General features: G+C 47.4%; 1 protein-coding gene across 1 annotated transcript in view; it reads right to left on the bottom strand.

Annotated features, from left to right (window-relative positions):
• Positions 1-18,677, bottom strand: part of SYNPO2 (synaptopodin 2) — a 742,390-nt gene that overhangs the window by 496,879 nt on the left and 226,834 nt on the right. The window lies entirely within an intron of this gene.

Genomic DNA, 18,677 nt, shown 5'->3' on the forward strand with positions numbered 1-18,677 from the left:
CATCTATAATGAATCCCAGATTACTAACGCTATTCACAGGCTCAGGCGCAGCTCTCAATTCAGGGGGCCAGTGCTGAGGCCCTCAGAGATCATGTCTTTTGCCTAAGATCATAACTTTGATCTTATATCCATTTAATTAGAGCAGATTGTTCTGCATCCAGAGCGCAACTTTGCTCAGTCCCAAGTTAAGGTCTGAGGGCGTGTGTCCTTGAAGAGAGGGAAAACACAATCTGCGTGTCATCAGCATAGGAAAAAAGAGACTGTCCCGCACTTTTGAGCACGTCCGCTAGGGGGCAGACATATATTTTAAATAACAGAGGACTCAATGCCGAGCCCTGTGGGACTCCATAGGGAAAGGCATGGGAGTTGGAGCTGGCCATCGTCCCTGAGAAAGAAGCGAAACCATTCCAAGGCCATTCCGTCCAGGCCCAGTGAATGTAGGGCTCTCAGCAGGATATGATGGGACACCATATCGAAAGTGGCGCTAAGATCCAATAGGATGAGTGCCGCAGTTTTGCCTTCATCTAAATGATGTCTTAACATTTCTGTCACCCCCAAAGGAGGGGGTTCAGTAGAGAAACCAGCTCTGAAACCCGATTGAGAGGTATGAAGAAAGTTCTGGGTTTCAACAAAGGAGGCTGGCTGTCCATTAACGTGTTTCTGCAGAATTTTTGAGAAAATGGGGTGCAGCAAAATAGGGCGGAAGGTGGATTGAATGGAGGGATCGGACTGTGCTTTCTTTAAGAGGGGTAGTACCATGGCATATTTCCATCTTTGGGGAACTAAACCCTCTTTCAAAGAGGCATTTGAAAGCTTCATTACCATCGATAGTATGGGGGGATCCAGCTGCCCCAACACATGTGGGGGTAAGGGATCAAGGGGAGGAACCTGATTTGATATTGTGGTGAAAGCGATTAAAGTAGGTAAAGTCCAGAGGGGGGCAGGAATCCGGTTGAGTGGTCCTAACTATGGGGTGGGTTGCCTCGGGATTCTGTCTAATGTTCGACGAGTAGGCTACCTCTGGCAAGGCATCCTGTGAGTTTTTGCTTAGCAGCTGGGAATGTATGTTTTCAACTTTGTAAATAAAGAAAAGAGAAAGTTTGACACATTGACTGTGGGAGGGGGCAAGAAAAGTTGACGATTTCCCAGTGCCAAATAGTTCCTTTACTATTTTGAAGAGAGTTTTGGTGCAGTTTTGAGCCTGTCAGATCTTTAGGGAGTAAAGTTAGTTAGTTTCTTCAGTGTAGTGTTTCCTCCATCACCTTTCCAAAGTTTTGCACTTTGTTTTTTCACATTTTACCTATCTGTGAACCAGAGCGCTGGGAGGAGGCGTCTACTCGAGTGTTTAATTGAAAGAGGGAATCATGTTTCTACTGCTTCTATAAGCCAGTTGTGGATGAGTTCTTGATCTCTTATAGAGATTTGTTTAAGATCAGGTCTGCTATTTTCCAGGATCTTATTAAATATTGGAACTTTTAGCTTAGCCCAAATACTAGATTTCCGGTCCGACGCTGAACAGAGGGCAGAAGGGGGGACACCACTTTCAGCATAAAAGGCACTGCAAAATTATCAAACCGGGGTAGAGGGAGGGGAGGAAGGCTGATAAGGTCAGACAAATTTCGAAAAATAGGATCCAGCAGATGTCCATCTAAATGAGTGGGTTTATAGTTACACAATCTCAAATTCATAACCTGCAAATCCACCGTAAGTGTGTTGCTTTTAATAAATTTAGGGTCAAATAAATTAAGGTTAGGATCACCCAGAATTGTGAAGTTCGTAGCCTTCAGAATGTAAGGAGCTGCCAAATCTGGGAAAGAGAGCCCCCATTTTCCCGCTGGGTCAGTGAGACGGTATAACAGTAAGCCAGAGAAAGTACATTTGGATGTAAGTACAAGGCTGAAGTGTTAAGCTTCACAGTCCGGAGCTAAGAAATCTTCTGTCTTGCACTCAAATATGGTTTTGTAGATAATTGTGATGTGATGTGAAAGGGCACTTGTATAGCGCGCTACCACTCCAAGGAGCATCTTGGCGCTTCGACTCCTAGTTATCAGTCAACAGCGGAGTATCCAAGGTAAAACTACCTGTCTGCCAGGAGAATCAGAGTAACGCTATGCATCCGGAGTCTGATAGAGAATAGATCCATGTTTTTAATAGTTTTCTAAAGTTTTGCTCTGTTGCAGATTGACGCAGGGACGGAGGTACCTTGTTCCATGCCTTGGCGCCAATAACTTCTATGGATTTTCCTCCTCGAGTCATCATCCTAAACCTGGGAACATGAAGCAAATTTGCTGTGGAGGACCTGAGTGCCCGTGACGGATGGTATTGTCTAAAGTACTTGTGCAAATACAGTGGGCCTTGATGGTGGAAGGCTCTGTATGTGATGGTGAGAACCTTGAACAGGATGCGCTTATGTACTGGGAGCCAATGTAAGGCATCCAAGGCTGCAGAGGCCGAGGACTTTCTAGGCAGTCTAAGGACTAACCTAGCGGCTGCGTGCTGGACCATTTGAAGTCTGTGCAGGGCTGATTTGTTTAGCCCTGCATACAGACTATTACAATAATCCAGCCTAGATGTTATTAGTGCTACAGCAACCGTTCGTCTGGCACTCAGAGGGAGAAAGTCAAAGAATTTTCTAAGACCTCTAATGATACTAAAACATACCCCTGCTACTTCTTTGGCTTGTTGGTTGAATGACAGGGTATTGTCAAATTTAATGCCCAGGTTTCGTGCTGCATTAATGGTCTTTGGGGGGGCTTCTACCTTTTCGGGCCACCAATCTTGCGGAGAGAAACAGTTGTTAGGACCAAAAGGCACAATCTCTGTTTTAGCCGAATTACATTTTAAGTGGTTGTGTGTCATCCACTTAAAGGTAGCTGACAAGCATTCTCTCAATGTCAGTTCCGCATTAGATTGATTCTTATCAAGAGTCAGAACCAGGAGGAGGAGCTTCGCGGGCATCCAAGATGGTCGAGTGAGCACAGAGCTCCCCGGACCCGCGCCGCCCTTCACAGATATCCTGACTACATCCTGATTTTAATGACGGGCTTTTGTTCGTATATCCTTGCTGATCTTTATGTCCTTCGAAAAATTGAATTCGGACGCTGGGGTCCACTCCTACATCGTTGCTGCTGTTTGCGGCCCGCCCCAAGGCAGACCGGGGGCTCAGTTTCCTGGCAGGCCATGAAGTAGTTGAAAAACAGCGGCCGCAGGGGTCCCCTCGGGTCGACCCCCCCTCCTGACTTTCGGTTTCGTTTCCTACTCCCGGCTCGGATTGACGGCAGCGCAGCCCTTATCCAACTTCGGCTGGCCTGGTGTCTCTTTGCTGTTTGTGCTGCCCCTACTGAGTGCCCACACTCCAGCTTTTTGGTGCCGCTGCACGTCTGATCTGGCTTTGTCGTCTGTTTGGACACTTCACGACCGGCCATTTTCACCAGGTCGCGAGGACCCCTCCGGGGTCCCTTTTCCAATATGGCCACCGGACCAGCTCCAGAGAGGCGCAAAATCAAAACACCTCTCCGTGGGGGCCAGACCCTGACGAACATTATGGATCACTATTCGCAGTTAAAGGGGTCCCCTGATGGTTCTACTCGCACTTCAGATGATCCCAAGGTTTTCTCTTCAACGCCTTTGGACGTCTCCTTGCAAGACGTCATGGGCGCCATTACCAACATGCAGGCCTCCATGGGACAGCAATACGAGGCCCTTGCCTCTAAGATCAACACGGTGGCCGTTGACATCACGCTGATTAGAGCGGATCTGGCGAAGACTAATGAGAGGGTCCAGTCACTGGATCTGAAGACCTCTAGTCTCATTACGGATGTCTCGGAGGCCCAGACGGAGATTGGTAATCTGCGTTCATCCCACGACCTGATGGCTCGTCGTCTTGAGGATTACGAAAACAGGGCTCGCCGCAATAATGTTCGCCTTATCGGTGTTCCGGAGAATCCCGAGATACTAGCGGTTGATCTTTTGGTGGTGGATCTGGTTACGAACTATCTTGCTCCCGCAGGACTTAGCAAGTTCTTTGCGATTGAACGTGCTCATCGAGTCCCAGGCGGGGAGGCTAAGTTGGGCGCTCCTCCGAGGCCCATTATTGCCAGATTGTTCCACTTTAGAGATCAGGATGCTATTCTTCAGGCCTCACGGGATAAGGGCCCAGTGAAATTTGAAAATGCCTCTGTTTCCTTTATCCTGACTTTTCACCGCTTGTTCAGAGACAAAGACAGAGTTTCCAGGGAGTAAAGAGACGATTGCGGGACTTGGGCCTCAAGTACGCCATGTTGTTCCCGACCAGGCTTCGGATTGAATATGGGGACCGTACATTTTTCTTTGATCGCCCTGAAAATGTTAGTGACTGGCTTGACTCCCTGCCTAGAAGAGACGATCGTACTGGGCACCCCGGAGGTGCCGTCGGCGGTGCGCCAGAGTGAAAGCTGTGTCGTGGATTCTGGCGTCTGAACTTTTGCCATTCTTCACTTTGGACTTTGATCTTTCTGTTTTTTCAGTCTAGATTGGCCTGGGGGTGGCGGGGGGTGACTGGGGACTCTTCCTCCTCCTGGGTTCTTTGCGTAGCTTAGTTTGATAATGGGGCGACAGGCACACTGCAAGTTGGGGTGGCTTACGAGTCGTACGCAGGGGTGCAGGGTGGGGGGTGTTGTAACGGGATCAAGTTGGGGGGTGGAGGGGGTGTGTATCTGTTTTCTTTTGTTCACAAGGCATCGTATTGTTTTCTTCCTTGTCTCTGATCGTTGGGTTTTGTGTAGGTTCTGCTTTGCCTATCTCTTGGGGATGGGGGGTGGCGAGTTTAGACTGTTATCCTGGAATGTCAATGGCCTGGGTGACAGGATAAAGTGTGGGATCGTGTTGCGCTTCCTTAGGCGTCATACGCCCGATATAGTCCTTCTGCAAGAGACGCATTTAATAGGTAATGCATGTCAGGCCTTGAATAGGCGCGGATATCGACTGGTGGCCCACTCTGAGTTTACTTCTGGTTCCAGGGGGGGCTGGTATTCTTATCCGTTCCTCTCTCCCTCTCGAAGTTGATGACGTGAGGATTGATGACAGGGGACGCTACGCGGCGCTCACTGGTGGATGGGAGGGGAAGACATTATCCGTACTCTCTGTGTATGTCCCCCCGGGTCTACAGACCTCGTCCAGTCCTCCTCCATCAGAGAGATTCGTCATCTCCCTAGGGGTATTTCCGATCATTCCCTCTTGTGGCTTCGTTATGAGGTCGGGGCGGGCGGTGAGGGTAGGGTCGCCCCTATCAACCCCTGGTATCTTCGGAACCCTAAAACCCGCTCTGAACTTGTGAAAGCTATTGACAATTATTTTGACGAAAATGTGGGGTCTGTTTCTTCTGCTGTTTCGCTGTGGGAGGCTTTCAAGACTGTTGTGCGTGGGCAGTCCCTTTCCCTGATTGCCGCCGCTAAGAGGGCTTCCAACATGGAGGTTGTGCGACTGTAGTCTGAGATAACTGTGCTTGAAGACGATCTCGAGACAGGCGTCTCCAGTGCGAAGTTGCATTCCCTTGCCTTGAAACTAGCTGATTACAGGGCTCTTGTGACTGATGCTGCTAGAATGATGTACAGGGAGCAGCAGGGCAGGTTGTATGACGTGGGAGACAAGGCGGGTAAATTGTTAGCGTGATTGGACAAGAAAGAGAGAGTGAATCGTGTTGTTCCCATGATTGAACGGCCTGATGGAGAATGTGTTCTGGATCCAGTTGGGATCGTTCAGTGTTTCGTAGACCACTTTCGAACTGTGTACACCTCGGTTTGTGGTAGGGATGAGGAGGACTCTCGTTTGTTGCTGCGAGATATCGCTCTGCCTAGCCTTTCTGACTCTGACAGGGACCTCATGGATGCTCCGCTCACGATTGATGAGGTTGCTGTTGCTATACGTTCCCTCCGATCCGGTAAGGCGATGGGCCCCAATGGTTTGCCCATCGAATTGTACAAGCTGCGACCCGACAAAATGGCGCCCTACTTGAAGGACATGTTCCTCGAGGCCTTGGAGTCTGGCTCCCTCCCCGCAGACCAACGACTCGCTACCATTGTAGTTATCCATAAGGAGGGTAAGCCACGGGATCGTTGTACTTCGTACAGACCTATCTCTTTACTCAATGCCAAACCCAAAATCTTGGCTAAATTATTGGCTAATCGCTTGGTCACTGTGTTCGGGGACTTGATCCATCCAGATCAGTCCGGTTTTATCCTGCATCGCAATACCGCTCTGAATCTTCGCAGACTCCATGGTGTTCTCGCGAGAGCTGAGACGCTCACTGAACCGGCCATTTTGGCTTCCCTTGACGCTACCATGGCATTTGACACCATCGAGTGGCCTTACCTTTGGGCGGCCCTCTCGAAGTTCGGGTTTGGGCCGGTTTTCATCGCCTGGGTGAAACTCCTTTACGAGGTGCCCCTGGCTCAGGTGGTAGTCAATGGGAAAGTGTCTTGCGTTTTTACGCTTGGGCGTGGTACCCGGCAGGGCTGTCCGCTGTCTCCATTGCTCTTCGCTCTTGCCCTAGAGCCTCTGGCGGAGTGGCTCCGTTGGGAGCCTTCCATGCGTGGTATCCGGTGGACTCCCGACTTTGAGGATCGAGTCTCGCTTTATGTGGATGACATCCTCCTTTATCTCACCTCTCCTCAGAGGTCCCTGAATGTACTGTTTGATGTTCTTACCTCCTTTGGGAAGAATTCGGGTTTCGTTATTAATTGGGCTAAATCCTGCGTCTACGTTTTGGCTGGAGAACTCCCTCCACTGCCTCATAGATTTCCGATTCAAGTGACTGAGACCGGGTTTAAGTACTTGTGGATCTATGTTTCCTTCGACCCTTCTATGCGGTATGAGCGTAATCTGCTACCCCCCCTTCAACGGCTCAAGCTGGATGTTGCGCACTGGCGTAGGTTACCCTTATCGCCCCTCGGTAGAGCGGCACTTTTTAAGATGATGTCGCTGCCTCGATTTTTATACGCACTTCAGAATTCCTTTGACCCGATTGCCTCGGGCTATTTTCGTGAAGTGGACAGAGACAACTGGTCTGGGACGGGTGTGCCCGGATCGCTCTTTTCAAACTCACGCTTCCGTGGTATGATGGCGGTATCGCCCTCCCAGACATCAGGCGTTATTACTGGGCGTCTCAGCTGAGTGCTATTAACCACGCAACCTACGCCCCAGGCCCTGCACCGGCTTTTTCCATGGATACATTTATTTTGCCAGGGGGGACCTTTAACAGAGCGTTGTACTCCGAGGGACTCCATGGAACACTGACGGGTCCCACTAAAATTGCTGTGAGGGTGTAGCGTGATGCAAATGCGGCATTGGGTTGGCGTGGCAGATTTACGCGGGCTACCCCTCTGTATGATTCCGAATGCTTGGGAAATCTGTGGAGAACGAAAGGCTTTGATAAATGGGACATGATTGGTATAAGTAGAGTGGGTGATCTGTGGTCGAAGGGTGCCGTCAAGTCATTTGACGTATTGAAAGTGGAGTACGACCTTCGTGATACTGAATTCTTCAGGTATGCCCAGGTCCGTCACGCTCTGTTGTCCGTGTTTGCTGCGGGTCAATCAATCAATCAGTGACACTTGTAAAGCGCGCTACATACCCGTAGGGTCTCAAGGCGCTGGGGGGGGGGGGGTGCCGCTACTGCTCGAACAGCCAGGTCTTCAGCTTCTTCCTGAAGGAGAGGTGGTCTTGGGTCAGGCGCAGGTCGGACGGGAGGGAGTTCCAGGTCTTGGCGGCCAGGTAGGAGAAGGACCTTCCTCCTGTAGTCGCTCTTCGGATGCGGGGGACGGCGGCAAGGGCGTGGTTGGCTGATCGGAGGTGGCGTTTGGGAGCGTAGAAGTTGACTCGGCTGTTGAGGTAGCTCGGGCCTTGGTCGTGTAGGGCTTTGTGTGCGTGGGTGAGGAGGCGGAAGGTGATTCTCTTGTTGATGGGGAGCCAGTGAAGGTCTCTCAGATGTCCGGAGATGTGGCTGGATCGTGGGATGTCGAGGATGAGTCTGGCTGAGGCGTTTTGGATCCGCTGGAGTCTCTTCTGGAGCTTGGCGGTGGTCCCGGCGTAGAGGGCGTTGCCGTAGTCCAGTCGGCTGGTGACGAGGGCCTGGGTGACGGTCTTCCTGGTCTCTGTGGGGATCCACCAGAAGATCTTCCGTAGCATGCGTAGGATGTTGAAGCACGCCGAGGAGACGCTGTTGACTTGCCTGGTCATGGAGAGGGAGGAGTCCAGGATGAAGCCCAGGTTTCGTGCATGGTCTGTCGGTTTGGGTGCGGTGCCCAGGGCGGGAGGCCACCAGGAGTCGTCCCAGGCGGAGGGTGAGGAGCCCAGGATGAGGACCTCCGTCTTGTCCGAGTTCAGTTTCAGGCGGCTGGTCGTCATCCACTCGGCTACCTCTTTCATCCCTTCGTGCAGGTTGGCTCTGGCGGCGGCGGGGTCGTTGGTCAGGGAGAGGATCAGCTGGGTGTCGTCGGCGTAGGAGATGATGCTGAGGTGGTGTTTGCGTACGATGGCCGCGAGGGGGCTCATGTAGACGTTGAAGAGGGTGGGGCTCAGGGATGATCCTTGGGGGACGCCGCAGATGACTTTGGAGGCCTCTGACTTGTACGGTGGTAGGCGGACTCGCTGTGTTCTTCCGTCGAGGAAGGAGATGATCCATTCCAGCGCCTTGTCCTGGATTCCGATGTTGCTGAGGCGCTGTATTAGGGTGCGGTGGCAGACCGTGTCGAATGCCGCGGAGAGGTCTAGGAGGATGAGGGCCGCTGTTTCTCCATTGTCCATCAGGGCTCGGATGTCATCGGTGGCGGCGATGAGGGCGGTCTCGGCGATGAGGGCGGCCGGGTGATGAGATTCCTGAATCCTCCCCTCTGGAGGACCGCATTTTGGATGGTCATGTACCCGACAGCACGATCTCCTTGATTTACAAGAAACTTATTAACAATAGAGCTGACTTGCTGGTGCGCCTTAGGGCCTCGTGGAGTGCTGACGGACTGGAACTGGATGATGAGGACTGGCAATCTGCTTTGTCCTCGCCCAAGGAAGTTGCTATTCCCGCTCGCCTGAGGTTCGTTCAGCTTAAGGTACTCCATCGAGTGTATGTTACTGGGCCTTGTCTGGTACGGGTGGGCTACTCTTTGGATGGGCTGTGCAAGCGTGGATGTGGAATGTGTGGCACCTTCCTCCATATATTGTGGGAATGCCCGGAGGTGGCTGAATTTTGGTCCCGAATACATGTTGTGATGAATGTCACGGGTGTGTCGCTATTGCCCGAGACCAGGCGTTGTCTGTTGAATGTCTGGGAGCCTAACGACTACAGCGCAGCACAGATTACATGGGCGACCCTTGGAAATATGGTTGCAAAAAGGGACATTGTTCAGCTTTGGGGATCGCATAGGCCTCCCACTGTATCTAAATGGAGGGAGAATATGGACTGGTGCATGTTTCGGGAAAAGATGGTGTACCTTTCCCGGGGCCGGCCCAGGAAATGGGGTAGGATCTGGTCCCAATGGAACGCTTACCGTGGGAATATATGTACCCCCCCACATGGTGTAAACCCTGACGTTTCTACATCCCCCTAATTGGCATTCAGCTTTTCCATATTGCCAATAACTCTTTGCTTGTCTCCTTGTCCGCCCCTTTCACCCCATGCTCATCATTTGCACTATATGTATTTAACACTGGAGCCTTGCCTGCATGGATCCATGATCATATATCACTGTACTTTTGCCTTGTAAGTTTTGTTCTTTTGTTTGTATAATTGTTTGTTTCAATAAAAATGTATTAAAAAGAAAAGAGTCAGAACCAACTGGGTGTCATCGGCGTAGGCAATTGTATTAATGTTAAAGGAAGAAAATAGTTTTAATAGGGGGACCATGTATAGGTTAAACAAAGTGGGGCTCAAGCTTGAGCCCTGCAGAACCCCTGTTCTCATAATTTTTTCTTCGGAGCAGAGATTACCCAGCATAACGATCTGACGCCTGTGCGCCAAATAGTTTTTAAACCATTCGAACACGGTTCCTGCTATGCCTGCATTAGCAAGGCGATGTAAAAGGATAGCATGGGAAACCGTGTCGAATGCTGCAGAGAGATCTAATAGGATCAGGACAGCAAACTTTCCCTGATCCAATGCAGCACGAATGGTTTCAGTGGATGACAAAAGTGCATATTCGGTGGGTCCTGAAGCCTGCTAGACAGGAATTGAAAATGTCATTTTCTTCCAGAAATGCCATCAATTGTTTGTTGACATAAGATTCTGTGATTTTGCAAATAGCAGGAAGAAGGGAAATAGAACGTAAATTGGACAGGGTTGTAGGGTCCTGTAGAGCCTTTTTTTGCAGCGGTCTCACTGCCGCCACCTTCCATTGTGGGGGAATCTCCCCTGATTGGAGGGACGAGTTGATGATGGAATTAATACATGGATTGACCTCATGTATTATGGATTTAAGCAATAAAGGGGGACAGGGGTCAAAAGTGGATCCTGATTTAAGGGCAGATATTCCCTGAAGGGAATCTTCTAGACTAATGTGGCTAAAGCTTTCCCATCTGGGTTGATGCAGGTTCATATCCGTTTCATCCCCAGGCTCTTCTTTCTCAAATTGGGGAAAGTCTTTAGTGAGGGTGTCTATTTTTTGAGTAAAATAGTTGGCTATGTCATTGCACAAAGTCTGGGAAGGTGGAATCTCTTGGGTTAGAACTTTGGGCTTAGTGAAGCTGTTAACGATTTTAAAAATGTATTTTTGTTTGTTGTTAGATGCTTCAATGCGGGAGGTAAAATACTTGATTTTTGCAGTTTTAATAGAGGCATGATATAATCTCCTAGCACTCTTATATATCTCCTTTGCTTCATTCCCATAGCTCCGTCGCCATTTTCGCTCTAAAAGTCTGACTTCCACTAATTGTTCTTTAAGTTTGTCTGAGAACCAGGGAGCGGATAGTCTCCTTTTCCCTATGGTACCAGTTCTTTCTGGATTTCTGATCTTATTCCCAATCTCTGTCATCCATCTCTCAAACCTCAGATAGTCTATCATGGTGTTCCCTGAGAGAGTTGGTTTACTCTCCTTGGCCCATCTACCAAGGTCAGGGTGCTCCATGATTTTCCCCCAACTAGGTAGGGTTTTCCCCTTATTTTCTACCTCCTTAGCCATCATCTCATTCCCCTTTAATTCAATATTGAATTCGATAAAGTAGTGGTCCGTCCAGACTTGTGGTACGGGGCCTTTTACCGTCATTTCATCTAGATTGGAGCTAATGCAATCGAGGGTGTGCCCCGCCTCATGAGTAGCTTCTAAAGTCCTTAGCATCAGTCCCAAAACCTGCAACGTTTCTTTAAGACTAGAGGCGGACTGGTCATTAGGGTCGTCTAAATGGAGATTCAGATCTCCTAGAAGGGTGAAATTGGCGTATCTGAGGGTCAGATCACCCAGCACTTCCCCTACGCTGGCAAGAAACTGCGTGGGATGGCCGGGAGGGCGGTATAGCAATGCCCCTGAAAAGGTGAAAGTGTTGTGCATTTGTATGCAGAAGTTCAGGCTCTCAGCTCCTCTAATGTCTGGAAGCTCCCTAGCTAAGCATTTAATAGTGTCCCTATGTATGATAGCCAAGCCACCACCACGCTGTTCTACACGATCTTGTCTGCAAATGGAAAAACCAGGGGGTAGGGCATGCACTATGTCTGGGTTAGACCACTCACAAAGCCAAGTTTCTGTAATAAATAAGCAATCAAGCTCATTTTCTATGATCAGATCAAATATGTGGAGAGAATTTTTGCACATAGATCGTGCATTTATCAGACCACACCTCATATACTTAGGTTTCTCTTTCTTAATATTAAAGAGGTGGGGTTCCAAGGTGTGTCTACAGGCAGGACAACTGATAGGGCCCACCCATTTATCTACATTGAGTGCATGGTTACAGTTGATATGTAAATTTTTATTGAGGGCTAGAATGTCCCCTTTAGATAAGTTCATCACCTGTGCATAGTGGTTGGCCCTTGGCCCGTCCTCGGCGCGGACGAGCGCAGACGGGCTGGACTCAGGCTCGACTCCGGCGCGACTATGGCGCGCCCGCTGCTCGCGTTCGCTGCGTGAAGCGGTAGCCATCTTCCTTTGTAGTCCCTTCTACAGCGCAAGGGCGCTGGGACTTGTAGTTTCTCACCGAAATCGTGAGGGGGCTGATCACGCGTCTCCGGCCACAGCACCTTAATCGTCTGTAAGTTCGGAGGGGCACGCGTAAACAATGCGGTATGTGGATTAAGGCAGTGGGCAGTTTAATATACACAAATTACGCCGCAAATGAAAAGGGGTAAATAACACAATATTTTAAAAGTACATGCAGGCTATCACCCGGCTTCCGCCTCAGGTGCAAAAAGATTAGTTAGGCGCAAACGGGCAGAGAGAGTATAGTAGTGTTTTACCAGGCCTCCGCCTCAGGTGGAAAAAAGGAATCTCGCGACTGACAGAGCACCTCCTCCCTTTGTAGTCCCTTCTACAGTGCAAGGGCGCTGGGATTTGTAGTTTCTCACCGAAATCGTGAGGGGGCTGATCACGCGTCTCCGGCCACAGCACCTTAATCGTCTGTGAGCTCGGAGGGGCACGCGTAAACAATGCGGTATGTGGATTAAGGCAGTGGGCAGTTTAAAATACACAAATTACACCGCAAATGAAAAGGGGTAAATAACACAATATTTTAAAAGTACATGCAGGCTATCACCCGGCTTCCGCCTCAGGTGCAAAAGATTAGTTAGGCGCAATAGGCAGAGAGAGTATAGTAGTGTTTCACCAGGCCTCCGCCTCAGGTGGAAAAAAGGAATGCCCCCACCTGTCTTACATTGCCTATCTTTCCTAATATGAGTATAGTTGGGCAGGATGGCAGCTACGACATCAGGGGCTGAACCCCCATGGAGCAAAGTCTCTGTTAAATAGATAGCATCCAGTTGCCTATCTATTAAAAATCCAAGATATGAGCTTGATATTTGGGGAGGGAACGACAGTTAATGTTGTAAAATACAAATTCAGTTAATGTTGTAAAATACCAATTTATTGTGAACAGGCCGTGGGCCTTGAAGTGTTACCTTGTGGAGGTCCTCAGTTAAGTGAAGGCCAAATCCGTTCACTTCACTTTGAAGCCTTGTGTTATGCACATTGTGCTTAATAGAAGAAGTGAGGCTAAACTCACAGTGCTGACAGTCAAGAGGACCCTCCCCCATCCTAATGGTACTACAGTTGGGAAGGGGCACCTGGCACAACATCAGCAGTTCTTGTGCAGAGTAGACTTGTCTATCCAATATAAAAAAACAGGGGTTGTGGCCCTTAGCCCTGGACAGACGCGGATGCGCAGAGACGGCTTGCCTTTGGTGCGTCTTCAGCGCACCATCTGCGCTTCCGCTCCCTGGCTATTTTATGGAGGGCCGTATCGTGGAGGCTAGAGCGCGTACTCCTGAAAGAGTGAGCCACCATAAAAATGTGCTATCTAACGTAATCTCAATTCCCCCCAAGGTCCAACCGGGACCGGAGTAAATAATTGGTGCAGCAAGGAAACGAAAGTTTCTAAAAAAATGATAAAAGACACATCAAATTCATACAAAGAATCACGTTGCGAGAAATTATGTAAGCCCTACTTTATATCCAGGAGGTTTAGCCTGCGTAATACCCTTGACCAAATTAGCCTTTAGTTCAATTCCCTGGCTGGATATAAAATGGCCAGAATTTTCAATTTTGTCACTTTAAAACATACATTTGTCTCTCCTAAGCACCATACCATGGAGTTGGAACCTTTACAACAACTCACCTAGGATCTTGTCATGAGATTCTCTGATGCATGGAGTAATACATCATCTTGAAAAAGAGGCAATCCTTGAATGCCTTTAAGCATATTGCACAATGCTCTCTGAAGACAGAAGCTGCTGAAGCCAATGAAAAAGGTATTCAGCAATATTGATAGGTTCCAAATGGGAAGACAAATGCTGTAAAATGTCTAGATTCAGGCTGTAACTCAATATGGTGGTACGCCAAAGCCAAAACTAACTTTGTAAACCATTTTTCTTCTTTTAACCCAGCCAATAATTCAGAAATGTTTGGTAAAGGATGAGAAGCAATCCACATTTCTTTGTTGATACAGTGAAGGTCAACACAAATAGTTAATCTTCATTATGTTTGCGAGCTGCAACCAATGGCGACAGCCATAAAAAGTAGTCTATTGGTTCAATTATACCCCTTCTGCACAACGATTCCAATTCTTTCTCCAGATCCTCCCTTCAGCTAAAGGGTACATTTCTCAATTTATGTTTAACAGGCCTTACTCCCTCCTTAGCTTTGATTCTGTGCTTAATGGTCCTGCAAGAAGCCTAATTGAATAACCAAGTCATCTGCTTCTTGCGGAATTCAAGAAGTGAAGAGGTCCTGATGTGTTGGTGGAGGTCGTGCTAGGATTTGACGGCTTGGTAGGAGAATGATTGACCTCCCATACTGCTTCTGTGGATGAAGGTCTGTGTGCTAGTGAGAATGATGTTGAGCAAAGTTGTCTAGTGGGTTGGTGGAAGTTATTTGGGTATGTGGGTCCTGGGCCCAATATATGTGCTGAGATTGGACTCTCACTATAACCCAACAAGAAGTATTTGATCAATGCTGGCCCTTCAAGAGAATGGCACATTGAGGCAGGTCAATAGACATTTAAGGTCATATTTATCATTTGGTTGCGTTGCCCTTGTGTCACGCATGGTGTCGCAAGGGCAAAGCAATCCTTAAGTCAGATTTACCAAGCAATGCAAGGCCCCGTTTCATGGTCCTGCGTTGCTTGGTAGATCTGGAGTAACATAAGGCTGCGCAAGTCACTCCCTTGCATTTTTCTACCCTGGGAAGGTGCACCACGGGCGGAACATTGGTGTCCTAGTCTTCCATGTCTACCATCAATGGCACAGGAAGGAGTAACCAGAAAATGTTAAGTGAGAGTCAGGATAAAAGAGAAAGCAGAAGAGAAGAAATGAGCATCAGGTATGCTTCGAGTGATACATAAGGAAACTAGCATGAGAAAAAGTTTTTGACAAACAAATCCAATATCTGCTCCACTGATGAATATCAAGTATGTGTGACCAATTAGTTGAAAAATAAGGCAAGTACGTGGTGTCTCCTGTAAAAAAAGAAACAATCAACGGGCAAAACTGGTGGTAAAGTAAGTGTGGAATGTAGCTATAAAACAGAAAGGCTGTTTGAGAGGTATTGCAATAATATGTGAGGAAGATGTGCATGAAAGTCATTTTATACCTTCCAGGTATTCCTAATTAGCTGTGCCATTTGACATTTACTACCAATAAATACATGTTGTACATGCTATTATCATTTATTTCCGTATTAAACCTCCAGACGTCCAATGTATTTCAAAAGTAAATTGAAAAAAACGATCTCTCTGGAAAATAACAGAAACATAAATGGATACTAGGATACATGTCAAGTTAAAATATAGCGCTAAGTTATTCATTTGTGGAATTGCGCATAATTTTGCATTGTTTTCCAGAAATATCATATTATTACTCAAAAGTAAATTACACAAATTTCGCACACCACTAGTGTTGAGCACAAATAAATTAGTATACAGTTCCTGACATTAATTCACAATGAGCTGTGAAGCAGAACATTTCTTCACAGTTGACCCAGCCACTTTAATAAAGGGTCTGTGCCCAAAGTATTATTAACACTGCTTCTAATCCTAACCCTAGCCTAAGATCTAGCCCTTACACTAAGGCCCATTTGTTATTCTTTCTCTAACCCTAATACTGACCTTAATATAACCCTAACAGCAGCGGCCAATATCATTTAAATGTGGGGATGTGAGAGGGGGTGCAGGGGGTGTAGGGTTGCTGGGGATCCTGGGGGAGGGGGAAACGCACAGGGGATTAATAAATAAAAATGTAATTCATGATGATGGCTGCCCGCCTCTAAGTGCTTCTCTGCTCTGCTGCTCTCAACAGTCCATGGGGCAGCATTACGGACTCCCCCTTCAATTCCCATACTGCTCTCAAGCATGAGAGCAGCACAGGGATTGGCCTGAGTAGGCTGAAAAGACTCTTGTTCAGGCGCAGGGGTTCTGTGCTGTTTCTCCAACCCGGCTGTACAATATATCCGGGTTGGAGAAAGCAAAGTGCGCATGTCGGTTTGGCCGGCCTAAAACAGCCAGCCAAACTGACATGTGCACTTACAAGTGCACGTACAACTCCTCCTTCCATCTCTGAGGGCCCTGCCCCGCCCCTCCCTGCACATGTTAGCTCAGAGGCAGTATCTAAAAAATAAAACAATACTAAGATATAATTTTATTTTTTAGCTGCTGGTTCTGAGCCAGTGGAGTGACGCTCTTCCGCCATTGAGGAGAAGCCGCCTCTGAACCCTAACCTTTTGTTAGAAGTAAGGCTCTCGCTCCCCTGCATCCAAATCTCAACGTTTTTGGGCATTTGGTAAGAAAGTGTCCTGTACCTTCATCACATTTTCAACCTGGATAGCATTGAAGTTTAATAAAGCATTCTAAAAAATTGTGCTAGATACAAACATATTTGCCAACCATTGTTTCCATTGACTTGTGCTAATAGCACAGTTACGGTATGACAGAATATGTCACAAGTATCCTTATGTACTACCACATGCCCTGTTGCATTTGGTACTGCTGGCTCATTTAGCATCTAAATGAGCTCAGCAGAAAGCAGTGGAGCTTTTTAGGACTGAGCAAATGTTAATAGTGCTGCCGAAATACCACAAAATGTGTGGATTTTGCATTGCATGAAATTTCATCAATTTCATATTACACGATTATGAGCGCTGAAACTGGTTCGGCCAGAAAATGTCTTTCATGAATGTAAAAACTGCAGGTGCTTAAATCAGTCTCCTGTTGGTATGTCGCCTGACTGTTGTGGACAAGGCATGTCCTAGCATACAAAAACAACTCAGATACACAGCACTACATTTCGTGAAATGTGGTATCATGTTTAAAAACGTTTGCAAAAAAAATACTCAGTTTCGCTCACCCAGGTGCTCATACGTATGGTTCCCCCTCTCATAAAAAAGGCGTCTTTCTCACAACAGCGAGAACTCATTTTACTCTGAGAAATTACTCGAATGCAGCAAAGTGCTCGCACCCACGATTTGGAAAGTGTGCCGCCAGCTCCCACACAGTATTTCCGTCTTTAATCCTGTGCCAGGAACGCAATAAACAACAGCAAACAACATTCACTATTAAACAATAGTCCATCTCTGCACAAAAGAGCGCTGAGACGAAGAAAGTGCTACTGTGCACCAACAATGGTTGAAAGCCCTACACAATACCAGTACCAATCCCAATGTACCAATACCAGAGGCTGAAGGTCCTATACAATACCAGTACCAATACCAATGTACCAATACCAGAGGCTGAAGGTCCTATACAATACCAGTACCAATACCAATGTACCAATACCAGAGACTGAAGGTCCTATACAATACCAGTACCAATACCAATGTACCAATACCAGAGGCTGAAGGTCCTACACAATACCAGTACCAATACCAATGTACCAATACCAGAGGCTGAAGGTCCTATACAATACCAGTAACAATACCAATGTACCAATACCAGAGACTGAAGGTCCTATACAATACCAGTACCAATACCAATGTACCAATACCAGAGGCTGAAGGTCCTATACAATACCAGTACCAATACCAATGTACCAATACCAGAGACTGAAGGTCCTATACAATACCAGTACCAATACCAATGTACCAATACCAGAGGCTGAAGGTCCTATACAATACCAGTACCAATACCAATGTACCAATACCAGAGACTGAAGGTCCTATACAATACCAGTACCAATAACAATGTACCAATACCAGAGGCTGAAGGTCCTACACAATACCAGTACCAATACCAATGTACCAATACCAGAGGCTGAAGGTCCTATACAATACCAGTACCAATAACAATGTACCAATACCAGAGGCTGAAGGTCCTACACAATACCAGTACCAATACCAATGTACCAATACCAGAGGCTGAAGGTCCTACACAATACCAGTACCAATACCAATGTACCAATACCAGAGGCTGAAGGTCCTATACAATACCAGTACCAATACCAATGTACCAATACCAGAGGCTGAAGGTCCTATACAATACCAGTACCAATACCAATGTACCAATACCAGAGGCTGAAGGTCCTATACAATACCAGTACCAATACCAATGTACCAATACCAGAGGCTGAAGGTCCTATACAATACCAGTACCAATACCAATGTACCAATACCAGAGGCTGAAGGTCCTATACAATACCAGTACCAATACCAATGTACCAATACCAGAGGCTGAAGGTCCTACACAATACCAGTACCAATACCAAATATACCAATACCAGAGGCTGAAGGTCCTATACAATACCAGTACCAATAACACATGTTTTGGAGCATACACACACATACGTCACACCTTTTTGGTCAGCAGTGTTTGAAATGTAATTGTTTGCTGTGTGGTGGTTGCTCCATCTTGCAACCTATAAATTACAGTTGATCAATTTTTTATAAAAAACACATTTGTGCAGTTGTGAGCTTAGAAGATCCTGACAGTTTTTACTACAGCAAACTCTACCACCCAAAAAAATCTGCTCACACTATCCGAAAAAATGCCTAGAACAAATTCTAATTCCTTCCACGAAAACTGTT

The sequence above is a fragment of the Lissotriton helveticus genome, chromosome 2_1 (assembly GCF_964261635.1).
Source record: "Lissotriton helveticus chromosome 2_1, aLisHel1.1, whole genome shotgun sequence".
Lineage (NCBI taxonomy): Eukaryota > Metazoa > Chordata > Amphibia > Caudata > Salamandridae > Lissotriton > Lissotriton helveticus.